The sequence below is a fragment of the Oncorhynchus gorbuscha genome, linkage group LG16, assembly GCF_021184085.1.
Source record: "Oncorhynchus gorbuscha isolate QuinsamMale2020 ecotype Even-year linkage group LG16, OgorEven_v1.0, whole genome shotgun sequence".
NCBI classification, from domain to species: Eukaryota; Metazoa; Chordata; class Actinopteri; order Salmoniformes; family Salmonidae; genus Oncorhynchus; species Oncorhynchus gorbuscha.
Genome location: NC_060188.1, coordinates 86,524,377 through 86,535,832, shown reverse-complemented (window position 1 = coordinate 86,535,832; position 11,456 = coordinate 86,524,377).

Here is an 11,456-nt window from a genome sequence, read left to right as displayed (position 1 = left end):
ATATTATACTGCTCACTATATTATACTGCTCTACTATATTATACTGCTCAGCTATATTATACTGCTCTAGCTATATTATACTGCTCAGCTATATTATACTGCATCTAGCTATATTATACTGCTTATATTATACTGCTCAGCTATATTATACTGCTCTACTATATTATACTGCTCTAGCTATATTATACTGCTCAGCTTGCATATAGCACATATATGTCATCGCTCAATAATAGTATTAAACATGCATACACTGCTTATATTATACTGCTCAGCTATATTATACTGCTCTACATATATTATAACTGCTTCCTACTATATTATACTTGCTCTGCTATATTATACTGCTCTACTATATTATACTGCTCTACTATATTATACTGCTCTACTATATTATACTGCTCTACTATATTATACTGCTCAGCTATATTATACTGCTCAGCTATATTATACTGCTCAGCTATATTATACTGCTCAGCTATATTATACTGCTCAGCTATATTATACTGTCAGCTATATTATACTGCTCAGCTATATTATACTGCTACTATATTATACTGCTCAGCTATATTATACTGCTCAGTATATTATACTGCTCTGCTATATTATACTGCTCAGCTATATTATACTGCTCTACTATATTATACTGCTCTACTATATTATACTGCTCAGCTATATTATACTGCTCAGCTATATTATACTGCTCAGCTATATTATACTGCTCAGCTATATTATACTGCTCTACTATATTATACTGCTATATTATACTGCTCAGCTATATTATACTGCTATATTATACTGCTCAGCTATATTATACTGCTCAGCTATATTATACTGCTATATTATACTGCTCTACTATATTATACTGCTATATTATACTGCTCAGCTATATTATACTGCTATATTATACTGCTCTGCTATATTATACTGCTCAGCTATATTATACTGCTATATATTATACTGCTCAGCTATATTATACTGCTATATTATACTGCTCAGCTATATTATACTGCTATATTATACTGCTCTGCTATATTATACTGCTCAGCTATATTATACAGCTCTACTATATTATACTGCTCAGCTATATTATACTGCTCTACTATATTATACTGCTCAGCTATATTATACTGCTCTGCTATATTATACTGCTCAGCTATATTATACTGCTCTACTATATTATACTGCTCTACTATATTATACTGCTCTACTATATTATACTGCTCTACTATATTATACTGCTCAGCTATATTATACTGCTCTACTATATTATACTGCTCTACTATATTATACTGCTCTGCTATATTATACTGCTCAGCTATATTATACTGCTCTACTATATTATACTGCTCTACTATATTATACTGCTCAGCTATATTATACTGCTATATTATACTGCTCAGCTATATTATACTGCTATATTATACTGCTCTGCTATATTATACTGCTCAGCTATATTATACAGCTCTACTATATTATACTGCTCAGCTATATTATACTGCTCTACTATATTATACTGCTCAGCTATATTATACTGCTCTGCTATATTATACTGCTCAGCTATATTATACTGCTCAGCTATATTATACTGCTATATTATACTGCTATATTATACTGCTCTGCTATATTATACTGCTCAGCTATATTATACTGCTCAGCTATATTATACTGCTCAGCTATATTATACTGCTCTACTATATTATACTGCTCTACTATATTATACTGCTCTGCTATATTATACTGCTCTACTATATTATACTGCTCTACTATATTATACTGCTCTACTATATTATACTGCTCTACTATATTATACTGCTCTACTATATTATACTGCTCAGCTATATTATACTGCTCAGCTATATTATACTGCTCAGCTATATTATACTGCTCAGCTATATTATACTGCTCAGCTATATTATACTGCTATATTATACTGCTCAGCTATATTATACTGCTATATTATACTGCTCAGCTATATTATACTGCTATATTATACTGCTCTGCTATATTATACTGCTCAGCTATATTATACTGCTCTACTATATTATACTGCTCAGCTATATTATACTGCTCAGCTATATTATACTGCTCAGCTATATTATACTGCTCAGCTATATTATACTGCTCAGCTATATTATACTGCTCTACTATATTATACTGCTATATTATACTGCTCAGCTATATTATACTGCTATATTATACTGCTCTGCTATATTATACTGCTCAGCTATATTATACTGCTATATTATACTGCTCTACTATATTATACTGCTATATTATACTGCTCAGCTATATTATACTGCTATATTATACTGCTCTGCTATATTATACTGCTCAGCTATATTATACTGCTATATTATACTGCTCAGCTATATTATACTGCTATATTATACTGCTCAGCTATATTATACTGCTATATTATACTGCTCTGCTATATTATACTGCTCAGCTATATTATACAGCTCTACTATATTATACTGCTCAGCTATATTATACTGCTCTACTATATTATACTGCTCAGCTATATTATACTGCTCTGCTATATTATACTGCTCAGCTATATTATACTGCTCTACTATATTATACTGCTCTACTATATTATACTGCTCTACTATATTATACTGCTCTACTATATTATACTGCTCAGCTATATTATACTGCTCTACTATATTATACTGCTCTACTATATTATACTGCTCTGCTATATTATACTGCTCAGCTATATTATACTGCTCTACTATATTATACTGCTCTACTATATTATACTGCTCAGCTATATTATACTGCTATATTATACTGCTCTGCTATATTATACTGCTCAGCTATATTATACTGCTCAGCTATATTATACTGCTCTACTATATTATACTGCTCTACTATATTATACTGCTTTACTATATTATACTGCTCTACTATATTATACTGCTCTACTATATTATACTGCTCAGCTATATTATACTGCTCTACTATATTATACTGCTCAGCTATATTATACTGCTCAGCTATATTATACTGCTCTGCTATATTATACTGCTCTACTATATTATACTGCTCTACTATATTATACTGCTCAGCTATATTATACTGCTCAGCTATATTATACTGCTCAGCTATATTATACTGCTCAGCCTGTCTGTAGAGGTGGAGGACAGACTCCTAAGACCAGGGTGTTGACATAGAACAAAAAAAGAGAAAAGATGTGGCCACCCTCTTCTTTTTAATTTAGAAAGGGAAAGTATCTGTCTGGCATGTGGACTTTGATAGGTGGGCAAGAGAGAGTGAAAGAGGGCAATAGAGAGAGTGAAAAACCTCACACACTCTCAGAGGGGTGGGCTTCACTGAACGTCAAAGGCAATGAAGAAGTGAGATGGCAAAGGAAGTCATTTTTCCTTGTCTCATAACAATGACCTCACTGCTCGGTGTCTATGGCATCACAGCCAGGACAAACATAACAATGTAGATCTCATTCTCTCCCAGTGTTTCCTGAATTTTACAAGCCCCTTGTTTTACCATGATAGGACACTTTCACAGGATAGCTTCTGTTACTGACAGACTGGCCCATTAGGACATCATTTCCTAGATCAACCCTATTGCCCTAATATGTAATGACCAGTATTATAGGATTTAGGTCAATTCTTGCAATTTAGCTCATCAAAATTAGAATCTAAACAGGTTCTGAATGTTGTTGTTTTTATGTGGTACCTGTCATGTTTGTCATTTATTATCATGTCTTGTCCCTGTGCTCCCCATTCTATTCGTTTCCCTCTGCTGGTCTTATTAGGTTCTTTCCCTCTTTCTATCCCTCTCTCTCCCCCTCCCTCTCTCACTCTCTCGCTCTCTCTTCTCTCTATCGTTCCGTTCCTGCTCCCAGCTGTTCCTATTCCCCTAATCATCATTTAGTCTTCCCACACCTGTTCCCGATCCTTTCCCCTGATTGGAGTCCCTACTTATTCCTTTGTGTTCCGTTCCTGTCCCGTCGGTTCCTTGTTTAGTATTCACCGTGCTGTGATTGTGTTTCGCCCTGTCCTGTCGTGTTTTTTGCCTTCATCAGATGCTGCGTGTGAGCAGGTGTCTCTGTCAACTACGGCCTGCGCCTACCCGAAGCGACCTGCAGTCTGTGGCCGCTTCTCCTGTTATTCCCCTCTACAGACTAGAGGATGTCTGTTATTCCCTGTTTGGACTTGAATAAACTCTGTTTCTGTTAAGTCGCTTTTGGGTCCTCTTTCACCTGCATGACAGAAGGAACCGACCAAGGAATGGACCCAGCGACTTCAGACGCTCGTTACACTGCCGTCAAGATCCAAGGAGCCATGCTCGGCAGACACGAGCAGGAATTGTCTGCTGCTCGCCATGCCGTGGAGAACCTGGCCGCTCAGGTTTCCGACCTCTCTGGACAGTTCCAGAGTCTACGTCTCGTGCCACCTGTTACTTCCTGGCCTGCCGAGCCTCCAGAACCTAGGGTTAATAACCCACCTTGCTACTCCGGGCAGCCCACTGAGTGCCGCTCCTTTCTCACGCAGTGTGAGATTGTGTTCTCTCTCCAACCCAACACATACTCTAGAGAGAGAGCTCGGGTTGCTTACGTCATTTCACTCCTTACTGGCCGGGCTCGAGAATGGGGCACAGCTATCTGGGAGGCAAGGGCTGATTGCTCTAACAAGTTCCAGAACTTTAAAGAGGAGATGATTCGGGTTTTTGACCGTTCAGTTTTTGGTAGGGAGGCTTCTAGGGCCCTGGCTTCCTTATGCCAAGGTGAACGGTCCATAACGGATTATTCTATTGAGTTTCGCACTCTTGCTGCCTCTAGTGAGTGGAACGAGCCGGCGCTGCTCGCTCGTTTTCTGGAGGGACTCCACGCAGTGGTTAAGGATGAGATTCTCTCCCGGGAGGTTCCTTCAGATGTGGACTCTTTGATTGCTCTCGCCATCCGCATAGAACGACGGGTAGATCTTCGTCACCGGGCTCGTGGAAGAGAGCTCGCATCAACGGTGTTTCCCTGCTCCGCATCGCAACCATCTCCCTCCTCTGGCTTTGAGACTGAGCCCATGCAGCTGGGAGGGATTCGCATCTCGACTAAGGAGAGGGAACGGAGGATCACCAACCGCCTGTGCCTCTATTGCGGAGTTGCTGGACATTTTGTTAATTCATGTCCAGTAAGAGGCCAGAGCCCATCAGTAAGCGGAGGGCTACTGGTGAGCGCTACTACTCAGGTCTCTTCATCTAGATCTTGTACTACTATGTCGGTCCATCTACGCTGGACCGGTTCGGGTGCTACATGCAGTGCCTTGATTGACTCTGGGGCTGAGGGTTGTTTCATGGACGAAGCATGGGTTCGGAAACATAACATTCCTTTCAGACCGTTAGACAAGCCTACGCCCATGTTTGCCTTAGATGGTAGTCATCTTCCCAGTATCAAATTTGAGACACTACCTTTAACTCTCACAGTATCTGGTAACCACAGTGAGACTATTTCTTTTGATTTTCCGTTCACCGTTTACACCTGTTGTTTTGGGTCATCCCTGGCTAGTATGTCATAATCCTTCTATTAATTGGTCTAGTAATTCTATCCTATCCTGGAACGTTTCTTGTCATGTGAAGTGTTTAATGTCTGCCATCCCTCCCGTTTCTTCTGTCCCTACTTCTCAGGAGGAACCTGGCGATTTGACAGGAGTGCCGGAGGAATATCATGATCTGCGCACGGTCTTCAGTCGGTCCCGAGCCAACTCCCTTCCTCCTCACCGGTCGTATGATTGTAGTATTGATCTCCTTCCGGGGACCACTCCTCCTCGAGGTAGACTATACTCTCTGTCGGCTCCCGAACGTAAGGCTCTCGAGGATTATTTGTCTGTGTCTCTTGACGCCGGTACCATAGTGCCTTCTTCTTCTCCGGCCGGGGCGGGGTTCTTTTTGTTAAGAAGAAGGACGGTACTCTGCGCCCCTGCGTGGATTATCGAGGGCTGAATGACATAACGGTTAAGAATCGTTATCCGCTTCCCCTTATGTCATCAGCCTTCGAGATTCTGCAGGGAGCCAGGTGCTTTACTAAGTTGGACCTTCGTAACGCTTACCATCTCGTGCGCATCAGAGAGGGGGACGAGTGGAAAACGGCGTTTAACACTCCGTTAGGGCATTTTGAGTACCGGGTTCTGCCGTTCGGTCTCGCCAATGCGCCAGCTGTTTTTCAGGCATTAGTTAATGATGTTCTGAGAGACATGCTGAACATCTTTGTTTTTGTCTATCTTGACGATATCCTGATTTTTCTCCGTCACTCGAGATTCATGTTCAGCACGTTCGACGTGTTCTACAGCGCCTTTTAGAGAATTGTCTCTACGTAAAGGCTGAGAAGTGCTCTTTTCATGTCTCCTCCGTTACTTTTCTCGGTTCCGTTATTTCCGCTGAAGGCATTCAGATGGATTCCGCTAAGGTCCAAGCTGTCAGTGATTGGCCCGTTCCAAGGTCACGTGTCGAGTTGCAGCGCTTTTTAGGTTTCGCTAATTTCTATCGGCGTTTCATTCGTAATTTCGGTCAAGTTGCTGCCCCTCTCACAGCTCTTACTTCTGTCAAGACGTGTTTTAAGTGGTCCGGTTCCGCCCAGGGAGCTTTTGATCTTCTAAAAGAACGTTTTACGTCCGCTCCTATCCTCGTTACTCCTGACGTCACTAGACAATTCATTGTCGAGGTTGGCGCTTCAGAGGTAGGCGTGGGAGCCATTCTATCCCAGCGCTTCCAGTCTGACGATAAGGTTCATCCTTGCGCTTATTTTTCTCATCGCCTGTCGCCATCTGAGCGCAACTATGATGTGGGTAACCGTGAACTGCTCGCCATCCGCTTAGCCCTAGGCGAATGGCGACAGTGGTTGGAGGGCGACCGTTCCTTTTGTCGTTTGGACAGACCATAAGAACCTTGAGTACATCCGTTCTGCCAAAGCGACTTAATGCCCGTCAAGCTCGTTGGGCGTTGTTTTTCGCTCGTTTCGAGTTTGTGATTTCTTACCGTCCGGGTAGCAAGAACACTAAGCCTGATGCCTTATCCCGTCTGTTTAGTTCTTCTGTGGCTTCTACTGATCCCGAGGGGATTCTTCCTTATGGGCGTGTTGTCGGGTTAACAGTCTGGGGAATTGAAAGACAGGTTAAGCAAGCACTCACGCACACTGCGTCGCCGCGCGCTTGTCCTAGTAACCTCCTTTTCGTTCCTGTTTCCACTCGTCTGGCTGTTCTTCAGTGGGCTCACTCTGCCAAGTTAGCTGGTCATCCCGGTGTTCGAGGCACTCTTGCGTCTATCCGCCAGCGCTTTTGGTGGCCGACTCAGGAGCGTGACACGCGCCGTTTCGTGGCTGCTTGTTCGGACTGCGCGCAGACTAAGTCGGGTAACTCTCCTCCTGCCGGTCGTCTCAGACCGCTCCCCATTCCTTCTCGACCATGGTCTCACATCGCCTTAGACTTCATTACCGGTCTGCCTTTGTCTGCGGGGAAGACTGTGATTCTTACGGTTGTCGATAGGTTCTCTAAGGCGGCACATTTCATTCCCCTCGCTAAACTTCCTTCCGCTAAGGAGACGGCACAAATCATTATTGAGAATGTATTCAGAATTCATGGCCTCCCGTTAGACGCCGTTTCAGACAGAGGCCCGCAATTCACGTCACAGTTTTGGAGGGAGTTCTGTCGTTTGATTGGTGCGTCCGTCAGTCTCTCTTCCGGGTTTCATCCCCAGTCTAACGGTCAAGCAGAGAGGGCCAATCAGACGATTGGTCGCATACTACGCAGCCTTTCTTTCAGAAACCCTGCGTCTTGGGCAGAACAGCTCCCCTGGGCAGAATACGCTCACAATTCGCTTCCTTCGTCTGCTACCGGGTTATCTCCGTTTCAGAGTAGTCTGGGTTACCAGCCTCCTCTGTTCTCATCCCAGCTTGCCGAGTCCAGCGTTCCCTCCGCTCAAGCGTTTGTCCAACGTTGTGAGCGCACCTGGAGGAGGGTGAGGTCTGCACTTTGCCGTTACAGGGCACAGACGGTGAGAGCCGCCAATAAGCGCAGGATTAAGAGTCAAGGTATTGTTGCGGCCAGAGAGTGTGGCTTTCCACTCGCAACCTTCCTCTTACGACAGCTTCTCGTAAGTTGACTCCGCGGTTCATTGGTCCGTTCCGTGTCTCCCAGGTCGTCAATCCTGTCGCTGTGCGACTCTTCTTCCGCGACATCTTCGTCGCGTCCATCCTGTCTTCCATGTCTCCTGTGTTAAGCCCTTTCTTCGCACCCCCGTTCGTCTTCCCTCCCCCCTCCCGTCCTTGTCGGAGCGCACCTATTTACAAAGGTACATAAGATCATGGACATGCGTTCTCGGGGACGGGGTCACCAATACTTAGTGGATTGGGAGGGTTGCGGTCTGAGGAGAGGAGTTGGGTTCCGTCTCGGGACGTGCTGGACCGTTCACTCATCGATGATTTCCTCCGTTGCCGCCAGGTTCCTCCTCGAGTGCGCCAGGAGGCGCTCGGTGAGTGGGGGGGTACTGTCATGTTTGTCATTTATTATCATGTCTTGTCCTGTGCTCCCCATTCTATTCGTTTCCCTCTGCTGGTCTTATAAGGTTCTTTCCCTCTTTCTATCCCTCTCTCTCCCCTCCCTCTCTCACTCTCTCGCTCTCTCTTCTCTCTATCGTTCCGTTCCTGCTCCCAGCTGTTCCTATTCCCTAATCATCATTTAGTCTTCCCACCTGTTCCCGATCCTTTCCCTGATTGGAGTCCCTATTTATTCCTTTGTGTTCCGTTCCTGTCCCGTCGGTTCCTTGTTTAGTATTCACCGTGCTGTGATTGTGTTTCGCCCTGTCCTGTCGTGTTTTTGCCTTCATCAGATGCTGCGTGAGCAGGTGTCTCTATCAGCTACGGCCTGCGCCTACCGAGCGACCTGCAGTCTGTGGCCGCTTCTCTGTTATTCCCTCTACAGACTAGGATGTCTGTTATTCCTGTTTGGACTTGAATAAACTCTGTTTCTGTTAAGTCGCTTTTGGGTCCTCTTTCACCTGCATGACAGTACCAGAGTTTGGTTTAGTCAAATGAATCTTGTAAAACAAATATGTTTAAATTCCATTGATATTATGTTATTATAGACCCAGTGCAGTCAATGAATATGTATTTTCCTGTGATTTATCTACACTATGAGGTTGGAATAATACTGTGAAATTGTGAAAATTATGATAATGCCCTTTCAGTGTAAGAGCTGTTTGAAAAGGCCGCCTGAAATTTCAGCCTGTTTTGGTGGGTGGTGACATCACCAAGAGGTAAATTAGTTAGTAGACCAATAAGAAAGAGAGTTCCAAACCTCTAAGCCAATAACAACAAGTAATATGAGTTAGTTACATAAGGATGTTTAACTCAGATCTCCCCATTCTCTATGATGGACTTCTACTCATGTCAAGGTTACTACTAAAATGGTACAAGTTGGCGTTTGGCATAGCAGAATAAAGCTTGTTAAACAACCCTATATTGTTTCAATCAAATCAACATCCCAAAAATGTTCTTGCCAAAACCTAGATGGGTCTGTTTATAGTGAATTATTGTGTCGTTATAGGAACTTGTGTTATGTTAGTACTTGAATGCTCACATGCTTCCTCACATTCTGTAGCAAGATAGACTTGCCCTCATGCATACCGTAGGCCAACGTCCCCTTAGGAGTGTCTAGCGAGACCACAGCCTTATTCCTGGTGGTTGCAATGTGTTGTAGCCTACCTTGTGAGAGTTTAAGTACACTGAGAGGGAGTCTTGGTATATATAAACAGACAGGGAGTCTTGGTATATATAAACAGACAGGAGTCTTGGTATATATATAAACAGACAGGGAGTCTTGGTATATATAAACAGAGAGGGAGTCTTGGTATATATAAACAGAGAGGGAGTCTTGGTATATATAAACAGAGAGGGAGTCTTGGTATATATAAACAGAGAGGGAGTCTTGGTATATATAAACAGACAGGGAGTCTTGGTATATATAAACAGAGAGGGAGTCTTGGTATATATAAACAGAGAGGGAGTCTTGGTATATATAAACAGAGAGGAGTCTTGGTATATATAAACAGAGAGGGAGTCTTGGTATATATAAACAGAGAGGGAGTCTTGGCATATATAAACAGAGAGGAGTCTTGGTATAATATAAACAGGAAAGCCACTAAATATTAGCAGACCAACCAGCCGGCGAGTCAAGCAACAATCCCAACCTGCACAGGAGGACTGCTTATCCAAATTCTCTGTCTGCTGTTGTCATATAAACTCTCTGCAGATTTCTCTGTTATATAACTGTACAATATATACATAGAATAATCACGCCATACAATGCATTCAGAAAGTATTCACACCCCTTGACTTTTTCCACATTTTGTTGTTACAGCCGGAATGTAAAATGGATTACATTGAGATCTTGTGTCACTGACCAACACACAATACCCCATAATGTCAAAGTGGAATTATGTTTTAGAATTATTATAATTTTTGAATTAAAAATGAAAAGCTGAAATGTTTTAAATCAATAAGTATTAAGTAAGTATTGTTATGACAATCCTAAATAAGTTCAGCAGCTTAAAATGTGTAATATAATAATAAGGTCCATGAACTCTCTCTATGCAATAATGAATGACTACCTCATCTCTGTACCCCACACATCTGTAGGTCCCTCAGTAGAGCAGTGAATTACAAATACAGATTCAACCACAAAGGCCAGGGAAGTTTTCCAATGCCTCGAAAAAGAATGGCAAATATTGGTAGTTGCCGGAGAGGAGATGCAACCGCTCAGAGATTTCACCATGAGGCCAATGGTGACTTTAAAACAGCTACAGAGTAGAGGAGAAAACTGAGGATGGATCAACAACATTGTAGTTACTCCATCATACCAACCTACTGTAAATGACAGAGTGAAAAGAAGGAAGCCTGTACAGAATACAAATACTCAAAAACATACATCCTGTTTGTGTTCAACCTTCCCAAGTTCTCTCACGTCACCCCGCTCCTCCGCTCTCTCCACTGGCTTCCAGTTGAAGCTCGCATCCGCTACAAGACCATGGTGCTTGCCTACGGAGCTGTGAGGGAACGGCACCTCAGTACCTCCAGGCTCTGATCAGGCCCTACACCCAAATAAGGGCACTGCGTTCATCCACCTCTGGCCTGCTCGCCTCCCTACCACTGAGGAAGTACAGTTCCCGCTCAGCTCAGTCAAAACTGTTCGCTGCTCTGGCTCCCCAATGGTGGAACAAACTCCTCACGACGCCAGGACAGCGGAGTCAATCACCACCTTCCGGAGACACCTGAAACCCCACCTCTTTAAGGAATACCTAGGATAGGATAAAGTAATCCTTCTCACCCCCCTTAAAATATTTAGATGCACTATTGTAAAGTGGTTGTTCCACTGGATGTCATAAGGTGAATGCACCAATTTGTAAGTCGCTCTGGATAAGAGCGTCTGCTAAATGACTTAAATGTTTGC